The 14033-nt window shown below is 36.7% G+C and overlaps 1 protein-coding gene across 2 annotated transcripts in view; it reads left to right on the forward strand.

The window, feature by feature from the left end:
• The first annotated feature begins 3064 nt into the window (after positions 1–3064).
• LOC124309611 (glucose transporter type 1) overlaps positions 3065–14033 on the forward strand; it is a 74645-nt gene continuing 63676 nt past the window's right edge. The window contains exon 1 of one of the 2 annotated variants that reach the window (XM_046773400.1): positions 3065–3211. The gene's annotated coding sequence lies outside the window, so the exon portion shown is untranslated. Of the gene's footprint in view, positions 3212–9063; positions 9422–14033 lie in introns of those variants that run through there. The other variant, XM_046773399.1, reaches the window with a different exon arrangement.

The raw sequence follows: 14033 nt of genomic DNA on the forward strand, positions 1-14033 counted from the left end.
GATGTTATTAACGATTGTTCAGTAGAAAGTATATTTGTGTAACTCAGGCATGTTCTACGCGTTTTTTCGTGCATGTTTTTCGTACACAAAGTACTTGTTTCTATGAGGATAGGGTGACACTATGAATGCGCATGCGCTGTCGCAAACAAATCTGACATTAAGCGGCCCTAACCTCAATTCCGTGCCTCGTGAAAAAACAGGTAATATATTCTTATTACATAAAGAATCGTGTGCAACAACTTGTTACGCAATATACTATTTTAGTACAAGAATGCCCAAAGTAGTTCTATCGGTTTAAATTAGAGTTCTGCGTTAGAATTATTCAATTAATTTGTTACGTATTGGTTTGAAGTATTGTTTGAGGTACAGCGTACGCCCACCAGGCGTAATAGCGACGTTCGCCTGTCTCGCATCAAGAAACATCTGTATACTTTATTAGTAACGTGTAATATTCGGAATTAATATATGGATACCTGTACATGACTAGTACTCGTTCCTAGACAGTTTTCTGCCCTGTTGAAAATGATGAGTATACTTCAAATTGTAAAATTTTATGACCAAAATCAACCTGTAATTTATTATATGATTTATCTAGTAAAATCATTCAAATATATAAAAAAATCCCGCAATGAATTTCAAAAACTCTAATCATCAGATATACCACAAGATCAAAAATCATCTAGTCAACTGTATATGATTTTTGAGCTAGTATATCTGATGATTCGTGCTTTTGTAATTTATTACGTGATTTTGACATATTTTCTCGAAATACAAGATAAATCATGTAATATATTACATGTTAATTTTGGTCATTACATCTTATGATTTACCACATTAACATTTTCAGCAGGGGGTACCGGTCGAATCTACTTATTGGAATTAAATACTGTCAGGAATGTGCGAAAAATTATTAAACCGAGTTCGACTCATTCCAATGAATTCATATAAAGAATAATTGGTAAATAATTCGAATTTTTCAAACGAGACTTTAATATTTTTTCAAAAACACCTGCCTTGCTGCTATTCGTTTTTCAGTAATTAGCAATTTTTAGCATAAAATTTTCGTCGTGAATAGTATCTCGATTTTCTTCGGTTATTCCGCGTCATACATAGTACTGGCGACTTATTGTGAGTTAGCTAAGTTCAAGCTAAGCATATCTTTTGTGTACGTTAACGTGGCTATTAGAAATAATTACTAAAGGAGTCGTAGATTTCCTAGTTCAATCTGTAAAAGGATAAATGATAAGTTAAAGCCCTATAATTATTACTCGCATACGTTAGCTCGAGCTTCAGTATTAATAGATCGCTCATTTTATAGAAGAGTGACAGGATCCAGACGAGAATAGAGCGTTTCATATGAAAAGCTCGGCGGGACGTATGACATAATTTCACTGCTCTAAAAATGAGGAGTTAAATTCATAGATCCTACACGCAAACTAAGCTGGTTGTATACTATTCTGATCAAATATTACATCGGATTTTGTTTATTGCATCAAATTAAGTATTACACTTAATAAAAGTATGTATATCATTTCTCGTGCACAAGTTATTATCTACGATCATGAAACACGTTTCAATATACAGGGTGTCCCAGAACTAAGTACGCAAAATAATAGGTGTCATAGAGGGGGTCGCCAGCTGAGTAAATTAACCTAAAAAACATGTGGTTTCGGAAATCGCGTCGTCATGTAGACAAACGAGTACACATCAGAAGTGGGTTACGAGCAGTGTTGGGCACCATTAATTACTTTGTGTAATTTTTTACATCGAAATTACTACTTGCATTGGTAATTTTCGAATAATTAAAAAAAAAAAAAAAAAATACCAATTACATTTGTAATTTGTAATTAGAAGGAGAACTGATACTAATTACATCCGTGATTCGTAATCAGAAGGAAAATCTATACTAATTACATTCGTAATTTGTAATTTAAATTTTTATGAATCAAATTTACAACTGTGATTAGTATATTTTTTCACGCAATTACAAATTACCAATTCAATCAGTAATTTTGATGTAATTGTTTTTAACCGATCGTATCTCGCGAAAGCGACTTCGGAGACAGGTTAATCTACCCAACTCGACCCCCTTTATTACGCCTCATCATTTTGTGTATTTAGTTATGCGACACTCTGTAGACTCTACAGTGTAGAGCTATCTGCCTATAAGTTTGTGTGCAAAATTACCGAGAAAACTTTTTTGTCATTGCTTGAATTTTCGAGGATTTTTCTGAATTTTTTTGTACAAATCGTTTAAATTTTTATTGTCAAGTTGCAGATTTTTTTCTGTTCGATATAATTTGTATATAAAAATAGATCCGATTTTCGTTATGGCTTTTACTTTTCATTGTATAACCACGTATAATGCAAATACTTTCAATCTTATCAAACTATAAATTTGACACAACTTCTGAGATTTGAAGATAATTTAAATGTCAAGAGATTAATTACACACTGAAAAATTTCACTTCTTTGCTACTTCATTGAAACAATATAAAATATGCGTTATTAGAGGTCCCACCGGTCGCCACCAGATGGCGCAGGCTACTCAGCGCTCCCACAACGAAGTCAACACCTACATTGTGATAACATCGGGCGATTCGAATCAGCGTTGAATCTGTCGCGCGCAGTTTAAAAGGGACGTGATGTGTCATGAGTTTGAAACTAAAGTAATGTCCGTGTAACGTGTAATTTGACGTAACAATGTATCGCGCGTTCTCATCGAACCTCGCTGATTATGTTGGTAACATTGTGTTTCGATCGCGTCTATTCTCACTAGGCAATTATTTATTCTGTTCAACGCGATGTCAGATTGTAAAGACTCAAATATCGTGGCTGTGTTTATATTTCAAAACTTGGCAATTTAGTAATTTGAATTTTTTTATACCCTATCTATCTCGATCGGGGATCATTTCATGTTGATTCTACCGCCCTTCAATTTTTCACATTAAAACTTTGGTGATATCTACAGACGCCATTTAAAACTTTTTCAAATAGTTTTACAATTTACTCATGATTTATGGTAGCCTGCATCGTCAACTTTGAAGCGAATGGTAATTTATGGTAATGACCCGTCTGGTCTACATGAGTACCAGTCTCTCTGTAAGTGCCTGCTACGGAACTGCCCAATTGAGCGTGTCCCCCCTCCGTGCTGGAGACTTCCGCTAACACGTTATTCATCATCTTCTTCTCAACCTGCTGGCCATCTAAGGTACCGAACCAATTTATAACCAGTTTATATAAATGACGTAGGAAATTCATGTGCTTATGATGCAGCGCTGAATTGCATGCAGAAATAAGGAAACCCTGCGACGTATGAATGTGGAAACTTGACGTAGTGTAATTTGTTCGGAAGAAATTGCGAAAAAGAAAAGAACGATGTTCGGTAATGTAGAGGAATCGCAAAATTGTTCGGAAAAATACCTGCTCGGAGAAACTCAGAATTTTCTTGAATAACTCTCCGCGATCTTTCTCACTGTTGAGAGCCTTGATATTATATATCTAGTGAGTTTCTGGAAAAATATTTTACCGAGTTATGCAGCAGAAAAATTTGCATTGAAACAATTTACTGGAGGTAAGTTTTATTATTTTCACGGTATTATACATATATCGTAAAATTCTATGTTTCTAGCCAGACTATATTTATAACGTTCTGATTTAAAGATAACTTTGGTGTACGAATAACAAGATCTCATACTTAATTGCATAAGCTGCCCATTTCGTTTTAATGTTTTTCCAAATCATGGTCATTTTTGAATGTACAAGTTATATCACATCTCTTTGATTGTGGCCATGAAAACTCTTTCCTGATAAACATACAGTGTTGTATCGTCATTGAACGTAATACTTTAATGTAAACAACGTACTTGAAAAGTGTCGAAAAAACGTACGACCTCTGAGTTTTTCGTGTAATTTTACCACTTCAAAATACGTTTTTTGACAAATCTACATAAAAATGAAATAGAAATTTCAGAAGAATGCAGGGAACTAATTAATTTTACAAATCTATGACTCGATGTTGATCTGAATCCATTCTAGAATTCTTTTAACAACTTTCTGTTCATCGATTTTATTTTACTGAATCCAAACTTCAATTCGAGCGTTTCATTGGCAACCGGGAGGTTCACAGAAATGTCCATTTTTTTCTTAGCATTGTGACAAAATCGATACTTCACATACTGACAGAACAATTTATCTTTCGAAAGCTGTTCTTGTTCTTCAACTTTCTGAAAATTGTTTAGGAATAGAATATTACATATACTGAAAGAAAATCTTAGAAAAAGTACGTGTAAGTTTTTCCAATATGTTTAATGTAATTTTTGAAATGATTTATTACTGGGATAGATAATTACGAAAAATTATTATTTCGCAATTTTCGAATGAATTCGCACGATCAGTTACATTAGGAAAATATTAGGACTGTGTTCTGCCTCATTACGGTTCACCGAAATTCAGAAAACCCTAATAACGGGTGGGAATAAATATGTAGAAGAGTCTGAAAATCGAAATGTTCACAAGATCAAATTTTCAAAGACGCCAAAGTTTTTATTATAGAATTTCAAAATCCCCAATTTTATGAGGATGAAGTTAGTAACGTTACCGTAGCGATGCATTTTTAGGAAAAATTATTAATTCGCACCATCGTGACTTTCTGAAATTCAGTAAACCATTATAAACAAAATGTACACTGATTCTGAAAAGCCAACTCCATGAAAGTTATCCTAAAATTGCCTAATAATGATTTTTTCTCCTGATGTATCGTTACGTTAACGTAACTAACTTCAGCCTCATTAAATTTTAAATTGTAGAAAGTTGAATTATAAATTTTGCTTTTCCATATTTTACTCACCTAGAAAATTTTGACTTTTCCATACTACGGTTATCTACAAATCAAAAAATCCTATTATACAAATCAGATTCTCGCCTTGTCGAAAATTTGATACTGTAACCCTTCTGTTGGTCAATTTTTTTTTTACATTTTCATTTCCCACCTATTACATCAACGGTACTAACTTTAATCCGGTAAAAAGCAGTAAAACCACACGGAGAGAATAAAAGAGCAGATTTTATTCAAATCTGTAGGAAAAGAGGGACTAAAATGCAGAATTTACTGTAGAATCAGTGAAACCTACAGTGTGCGGATAAAAATCTGCTACATTTATCGTAAAAACTATATTCGATTCCGTGCCCCTCATTTCCTGCAGTTTTGAGTAAAACCTGTTCTTTTTCTGCTCTCCGTGGAGATTTGCTGCTACCTTCGACAGAAATTTCTTTTTTCATTAAAAAATCTGCAATATACTACAATTTTTATAGAAAATTAATAATTCTCTACAGAAAACTATGCACATTAACAATTTTGTACGAAATAATACAAAATGTCACAGTTTCTGTGATAATTCGTAATTCACTGAGAAAAATTTCATTTGTTACAGTAACTAGAAAAATTCAGTAAAACAGGTGTATTTAAAAAAAACTGTTTGAATATTGTTGGAATTGTATAGATAACTAATTTTCATTTTCCACTTAGAACTATATTTTTCGATTGTGGTAAAAAATGAAAATAGTCAAGGACTGACCGGTAGCCGAAACAAAAAATTTCTCTCAGTGTAGTAGTAGAAATTTTCACCAGGGGACCGAGGGCGTTTCGGCGCATCCTGGCTCTGTTTACCAGTGCCCCATTAACGCTCAATGCTCATGGACTATGTATTCGCATAACCGGGAATCGGGCGGCCGGTCACCATACCAGTGAACGCGGAGTTTGTGCGGCGAGTGCAGACGGCGCGGGCTTGTTTGGCAGGGTAACACAGTCCGGGAAGTGGGAGACGACGCGAGGAGAGGAGTACGTGGATGCAGAACAGGGCGGCGGTGGCGGTGGCGGTGGCGGTAGTAGCTGGCTATTGATTTCAAGGGCTTCCTTGGCCCCCGCCTTCCCGTGTAGAGCCCGTCGTCGGGTTCAGGTCACCCTGAAGGGCTCGCGGTGCCCCCGTCACAATCTTTGTCTTCTTGATTCGGTGAAAATTGTTGCTGAAAATATTTCATCAACGAATTGCCAAGCTTAAGCCCGGGAATTTTTACCAATCTCTTACGTCTGATGCCGTTTTTTTTTCAATTCTTTGCTTGAAACAAAATGGAATTGCTCAAATCTGCTATTCTTCTTTTTTTATTTTGACAAAACATTGATTTTTAATGAACGACTTTGAAACGTCAAGATTCACCGAATCTTGTTGTTAGTCACAATCTTTGTCTTGCTGACTCGGTGAAAATTGTTGCTGAAAATATTTCATCAACAAATTGCCAAGCTTAAGCCCGGGAATTTTTACCAATCTCTTACGTCTGATGTCGTTTTTTTTCAATTCTTTGCTTGAAACAAAATGGAATTGCTCAAATCTGCTATTCTTCTTTTTTTATCTTCACAAAACATTGATTTTTAATGAACGACGTTGAAACGTCAAGATTCACCGAATCTTGTTGTTAGTCACAATCTTTGTCTTGCTGACTCGGGAAAATTGTTGCTGAAAATATTTCATCAACGAATTGCCAAGCTTAAGCCCGGGAATTTTTACCAATCTCTTACGTCTGATGTCGTTTTTTTCAATTCTTTGCTTGAAACAAAATGGAATTGCTCAAATCTGCTATTCTTCTTTTTTAATTTTGACAAAACATTGATTTTTAATGAACGACTTTGAAACGTCAAGATTCACCGAATCTTATTGTTAGTCACAATCTTTGTCTTGCTGGCTCGGTGAAAATTGTTGCTGAAAATATTTCATCAACGAATAGCCAAGCTTAAGCCCGGGAATTTTTACCAATCTCTTATGTCTAATGTCGTTTTTTTTCAATTCTTTGCTTGAAACAAAATGGAATTGCTCAAATCTGCTATTCTTCTTTTTTTATTTTGACAAAACATTGATTTTTAATGAACGATTTCGAAATGTCAAGATTCACCGAATCTTATTGTTAGTCACAATCTTTGTCTTGCTGACTCGGGAAAATTGTTGCTGAAAATATTTCATCAACAAATTGCCAAACTTAAGCCTGGAAATTTTTACTAATCTCAAAATGGAATTGCTCAAATCAACTATTATTCTTTTTTTATTTTGACAAAACATTGATTTTTAATGAACGACTTCGAAATGTTAAGATTCACCGAATCTTAGAGGCTCCGATTGCAGAAACAATTTTGATAAATTTTCGAAGCATATTTTCGTTGAAGACATCGACATTTTTATTAACCTATAATTTCAATCCTCAACCAAATTTATAATGTAACAATTTCGCCGAAAAACAGCGATATTTCAACTATTCAGATAAAGTTTTCTGAAATCTTCTCGATATCTAGTCTCAATTCGTCAGCGCTATGCTTAACAAAATGGGATTGCTCAAGTGAGTTACAGAGCTTTGTTGTTTTTTTTTTTTTTATCCGAAATATAGATTTTGGCTGAATGACTTTGAAAAGTCGTAATTTCCCAAATTCTAGAGATTCCAATCGTAGTATGTTTCCATGAGTTTCAGAGATCTATTTTCCCTTAGGATTCCCAAATTATCATCGATCAGCATTTCCTATCCTCAATTTTATGGCTTCAAATCATTTATTTGACAACTGTCAGAATCAATTCAGACATTGAACTCCTACCGTGAGTGCCGATTACTGCTATACCGTTATTTGTGACTGAAGATCAGTGGCTACTCACTAATACTATCAAATTTTAACTTACTCCTCGACTTATTCAGGAAGTCAGGAGACTGAAAGCTCGAGAAGAATTTTGTTTCAACGTATAGAATAAATCGGCATGTACATAATCAAGTCAATGCTGGATCACTTGTGATAGAAGCACTGCAAAAATCAGTGGCAGATACTTGAAACTGGAAATCTACATTGACTATTCATTGGTACTAGCAAGTTTTGTTTAATAATACATATTGGTTCATATCCAGATAGTAGAGATTTCGTTTCTGCTAAGTTTCAAGGCGCGCATTGACAGCAAGCAACTAAAACTGTGATTTTACAATTTTTCACCATCCGCATGCGATGGTTTTGCTTTCCTGTTAAAAACCGTTTCATCATCATTTCATTCTCTGCAAGGAGAAATTGAATTGTTTGCAAAATACTTTAACTGAAACTGTATTTACTATATACAGTCCTCAATTATTTTCAATTTTCAACGTATATAGTTAAAAAAAAATATAGTTCCGAGCAGTAAATCGATACAAGTTCTGTATCCGTAGCCAGAAAATCGATTCTTTTTGGTCACGGTCAAATGCAAATTTTTTTTTCACTTTATCTTGCAACTGTTCCGATATTTTGACGCTGGTGGTGCACCGATAAATTGACAATGAGGTGAGATGGGAGACAATGTTTAAATAACTAAAAATAGTACCGTCGACGACTAGAATCCCAGTAAATAGTTACGCATGTATCATATTTTCTGGTAATTTCAACGATATCATAACCGTTATGACGAGGATACGAACTCAACCCGTTCACGTTAAAATGAAAATATTGTTTCAAAATGCCTTTACGTTTGAGTAAAGAAACAGTTTTAGAACGATTTTGAGATGTTTTGGACGCGATTCAGGAATCGAGTTTCCGTTTTTTTTTTTTTCCCCCATGAAAATTTGCGTATTCTCGCAACGTGAGATCAATTCTAAAAAATAAATAACGGCAATCGATTTGGCATAAAATTTTACCCCCGTTTCGTACAATCGAGAATTATTTAACATGCGGTGTATTTCGAGAAAATCGTAAGAAATGTATAAAAGTCATAATCGTACGCTGTAGAGTTAAAAAAAAAGAAAAAACAAAATTTTCTACTAACCGTAACAATTGAAATTTATCCCAGTGATGGTGCAACCCCAATCCCGTTCGATACGGGGATGTATGCGGCTAGGGTTAAAAGTTGGTGCGATACCGTTGGGTTGGGCGGGCCGGGGGCGAGTTGTCCTTTGGGGTTGGGGCGCGGCGGAGCCCTCGTCATCCCCTAGGTACGGCACTGCGCGAATTGGGCCGAGCGCCGCCGGATCAAGGGACGACCGTGGCTAGCGATACGTCGAGCTGGATGCCCGCGTTGGGGCGTCTCCTTCTGCCGTCACCGGCGTCGATCTGTCGACGAGAGACCGCACGCACCCTCCGTCTGCAGGGATAAACCAAGTTTGTTATTTATTTACAAGGTATTGTTTTTCATGTTACGAAATAACGAGGGTGAATCGGAGTTGCGAAAGGGGTGGACTGCGAGGTGGTCCTTCTAATAGTGAAAACTAAAACCGAACCAGTTATGACCAGTTGAGGACAGTGATAAGTGACCGAGGAAATTCGTCGTACTCATCGCGGGCGGAAGGGACACACGGTTATTTTCGTGCGGAAATGATGGTGCCACCAAAAATCGAGCCCTCTTCGGGCCGCAGCCCGTGATCGTCGAATCGGGTGAGTGCAGCATGCATCGAGTTGTTTGAAGTCATTCTTGTGAACCGGCCAGAAACGGCTACTCGACGACCCTCCGATGATTCGCCATGGATCCGTTCTCCATATGATGCTATATTATTCCAATTCCCGGCTTTTCGTCGATTCGGAATTAATTGATGTGTAACTCCACCAGCCGGGGAAATCGTCGTCGCGGGGTGCAGAGTGCAAAGGCCCGCATCGATCGAGGGTTGATATCGCGTGGAATGTTGGTGTGGCGATGGGAAGAATTATTGGCATGCTTTGAAATCTCCCTCGTTGCCAGGTGAACGTCACTCGCTTGACCCGGCCAGACATCGTAGTCTTTCCACTATGGAAATCTGCAGAGACGCCAAAGTACAGACGGATTCTTTCCCGATCGCGATTTAACAGCTTATCATCGACTCCGCGAATAGCTGCGCGATGCAATTCAACCGCACTGAAATTCGTAAACCCACACACACGCCTATCAAAATGTAGGGCATGCAGTATCGAGTCCCGGACCATCGCGGCTCCTCTGCTCAGGAATTATCACGAGGAAAGTTGGTACCCGAGGAGAAGCATCTCACGGATATTCTTCGTTCCGTGATATGGTGTAGTACATGAAATAATCGTCAGACGCGTAGTTTTTTACGTGCCAACTCGGGAGTTCGAGGGGTCAAATCCAATCGTAAAGTTTACCCTCCAAAAATAAGGGTTGAAATCCCTGAAGGCATAAGCACTGGGTGCATTATAGTCCTTTGATAACGAATGATATCCAGTCGGTTTTATCAAAAAACTTTACGCGAATACCGAGAATTTCTGAATAAATCGATTATTCGGAGTAAACTTCAGGGGTGGTTCTTAACCCTTGAACGCACGAATTGGCACGTAAAAAAAAGTACCGGTCTCGTGTTTTTTCCTGTACTACAGCATATCGTAGAAAGATAAAAATCGGCGAGGCACAACTCGAGTACTTTCCTTGCGTTGGTCTATTTGATTTCCATTCAAGAGCTTTCGGCACTGACGCAAATTTGAAAACAAGACCAGCTCCAACGCGCATAAGGTGCACTTGAAGTTTCGTTCGCTGTTCATTTGATCGAATTCGGTGCAGGGGTGCGGCTTCAAGTCCGCGAATACACGAAGAGCGAAGGAAAGCTCGAAAAGCTCGAGCCTGATGGCCTGCGGAGGTGGAACGGCGGGTTCCTTCGCACCTTTCGTTCAGGTGGATGGCGAGGTTGCGTGCCACCGGCTTATTGATCAAGGCCAAACGTCTCGAGATTTTGCCGCTATACGAGTACATAATACCGATAGGTGTTACCGCCAATAACTAGCCTCCTATTTTCTCGAGCATTTCGATCATGCCCAGTGATAACAGCGCGTCGTACTCTGGTGGAAAAGGTTTATTTCGTAGCCTTAAGCCGACCTGCGGTATCTTGCAGTTTATCGCACCTTTATTATAACTCAGCTTTCGAATATTTGGCCGGCTCGTTGGGATTGTTCCGAAGCACATTATTCACCGGATCGTACGATGCGCGTACTCATTCTCGAAACAATGCACAGAGGGAAAGGAGCTCTTGAACCAACAGAATAGACTTCGCTGTAGTCCATTCACTTCGATCTATTACCCTTTTTTTTTCTTCCAAATACGATGACTTCGATTGAACAATTTCGATTTAGTTAGTTTGTAGCCAAAATGATTTAGACATGCGAATTCCATGATTCAACGAAAGCATTTATCGTCGCGATCGAGTGAAGTATTGATTCGAGTCAACCCTTTGATGTGTTTCCGAAATTGATTCGACAAAATATCATTTCATTTGAAGTTTAGGTATTGTCCCTCCAAGTCGCATGTTCGTTCATAGAAACAATTAAGCACTTCAAATAAAATAAGTTCACGAATATTGCCGACAAAAAATTTACATCGGTTGAATGCCATACTTCTTTTATCCAACCGGAGATTGTTTGACGTAACTGGCTGAATCAGTTGCACCAATTTGTTTACGAGGTAAAAGAACCACCACATGCTTTGGAGCAAGTAGAGAATACATTCATCGTAAATATCGGTATACTGGTGCTATAAGCAGCCACCAGGCGGTGAACTTTCTCGCTACGGAAATAGCTTCAGATACAGTTATAAAACCGGGTAGTCGGCCAGGAAGTCAGTTACGGATAACGTAATATAAGTTTGTCATCAGACCTGTTACAAACGGAAAAAGCATAATAATACCAAGTTTCATAACATTGACTACAAATGAATACAAAACTATTGACATGTGTTCAGTTTATACTTCTACGTATCCAACAATGAGTTTTCGGGTGTTACCCATTAAACATCGGATAAATCCCACAAAGTTTGAGTCAACGGAATTTTAAATCACATTATTCCAAGAGTCCGTTTTGTGCGCTCGAATAAGTCTAATGTTCAGTCATTGCAATATATTTTTGTATCAACAAATTTCGTTACCTGCTTTCAATCGTTGTACTCTTGACTCATCAAAACACGAATTAGAACAAGCTCAATTTGTTTTGATACAACAACTTCGTATTTTTAGAACAAGTCGATTGAGGTGCATTCAATCGAATTGTCTGTCATTTCAATCAGGTATTTTCTTGATGTAAAATTCACATTACCCCAAGGAATTCACGCCGTGTTATCTTGAGTAAATTGATAGTCAGCATGATCATTCAAAAGCTTGATTCTATTCTACATCAAGTCGTCACAAGTATTTTGTCCGTCGAATTAAGTAAGTATCGTGTTTGCCGGATTTGACCATAGCATTTAGTTTAATCTAACGAATATCATTTGACTTAAATAATCCTTTCCCTTCGTGTACGAATCATTCTTCGCTAGCGTGAGTTAGTTTTTATTTCGAAATCGTGTCTTAATCTAATTTGAGACAGTTAAAGTTCCGCAAATTAATGATCGTGCAGCCTTTTCAAAGTAGACGTAATTTATGGGAAACAATGAGGAAAACAACATTTCGAAAAATTATAGCTCAAGACTTCCATATCGGTACAGCAAATCTGCATCAAGTTGAAAAATATATTTGAACACAGTTTGATACGATCGAGCTGTTACACTGAAGTTTAATTATCGTGGAGTTATTACTGTATAGTTAGCAGATATTAGAACATCATTTAGAGAATATTCAAACATTTTATAGTGGAAACTATTAGAATTTCTAGTCTCACAATCAGTGTGAAAATTATTCATGTTATATCTAACATTTGTACATAAATTCATTATTTTTGCTTCGTATTCACTATCGATTGGCAAGCTAATCATCAAATTATGACTTCTGTGTTCAGTGATATTATCATTATTATTACGGCACTGAGATGTTTGTTTTTGTTTTTGTTTTTTTACAATTTTCATTGAAACCGCTAAATTTGTTTTTATATAATAAATTTGTTATTCACGTAATTAGAAAAGCTTGTATATCATCAAATTTCAATGTAACTATATGAAAACTTGTTTTTCTTCACACGCGTCTCATGAGGTACTCTGAAGAAGAAATTACTGGAATGGAGTTGATTTCTTTATTTGATCTGGCTATGATCTAATTATACATTCAAACAAGGATTAGTTTCATCTTGAGACTTTATTTTAAACAGCGAATTTTCGAAGTACTTGATAATTTCTTTTTCTTACTAAAAAATAACTACATGAGAATTTGCGAATTGTATCTAAACCTAATTTTTTCTTTGTAATTCTCTTCTTTTCATCCAAACCACGAGATATACGAAATCCCGTAGAAACCGAAATACGTGTAAAGAGATTTAGGCACTGTATAAATCAAAGAAGTTATACCTGAGATGATAAAAGATTGGAAATACCACAATGTTTCTGAAGTTCTTAAGAATTGGATACGATCAATTAAAATTTAGGTTTGAAAATGTTTCCATAATCAAAGAACATTTTTGTCATCTAGTTTACACCCATCAACTCCAATTGCGCCTGATAATCGTTTTTTAATAATTTTCTGCGCAGTCACTATTTTGACCAAACTATTCAACCCCTGAAAAATAAAATGAGAAAAACAGTGATTCGAATGTGTATATATATTAGGGCGATCCTTAATAGGGTCATTTTTTAATTTCGAATGTCTCACCCTCCGAATCGGCTCCAAATGATTCAAAAACATTTGCCTAATTTTTTCATATTCTTATCTCGATTCCAACCCGTGTCGCCAGATGATTTTTCATTTCTCTTTTCCAAGGGAACAGTAAATCCGCCAAACGAATTTCGATGAAATTTAATATGGGAGGATTTCTCGGGTCACTGATTGCGAATCTGAACTCGAAATTTCAAAATTCAAAACGGCGTTTCCAATATGGCAATACCAAGTGACGTTTGGAATGTTTCTCCGCCATATTGGATCCGCTATACCGAATTTCGAAATTTCAAGTTCAAATTCGTAATCAGCAATCGAAGGACCACCTGTAAGTATATAGACAGGTTATAGGTGCAGGCAGTTAGTTTCTAAGCGCGCGATGTTCTTTTACGGTGTTGTGCACCTTAAAGCGAGTTACCTACTGCTGGTAAAATGCTATAACGCTACGCGAATGTTCGTTTGTACTGTAAATTACATGTATACACATGTTCTGTACAAGT

Source organism: Neodiprion virginianus, chromosome 7 (genome assembly GCF_021901495.1).
Source record: "Neodiprion virginianus isolate iyNeoVirg1 chromosome 7, iyNeoVirg1.1, whole genome shotgun sequence".
NCBI classification, from domain to species: Eukaryota; Metazoa; Arthropoda; class Insecta; order Hymenoptera; family Diprionidae; genus Neodiprion; species Neodiprion virginianus.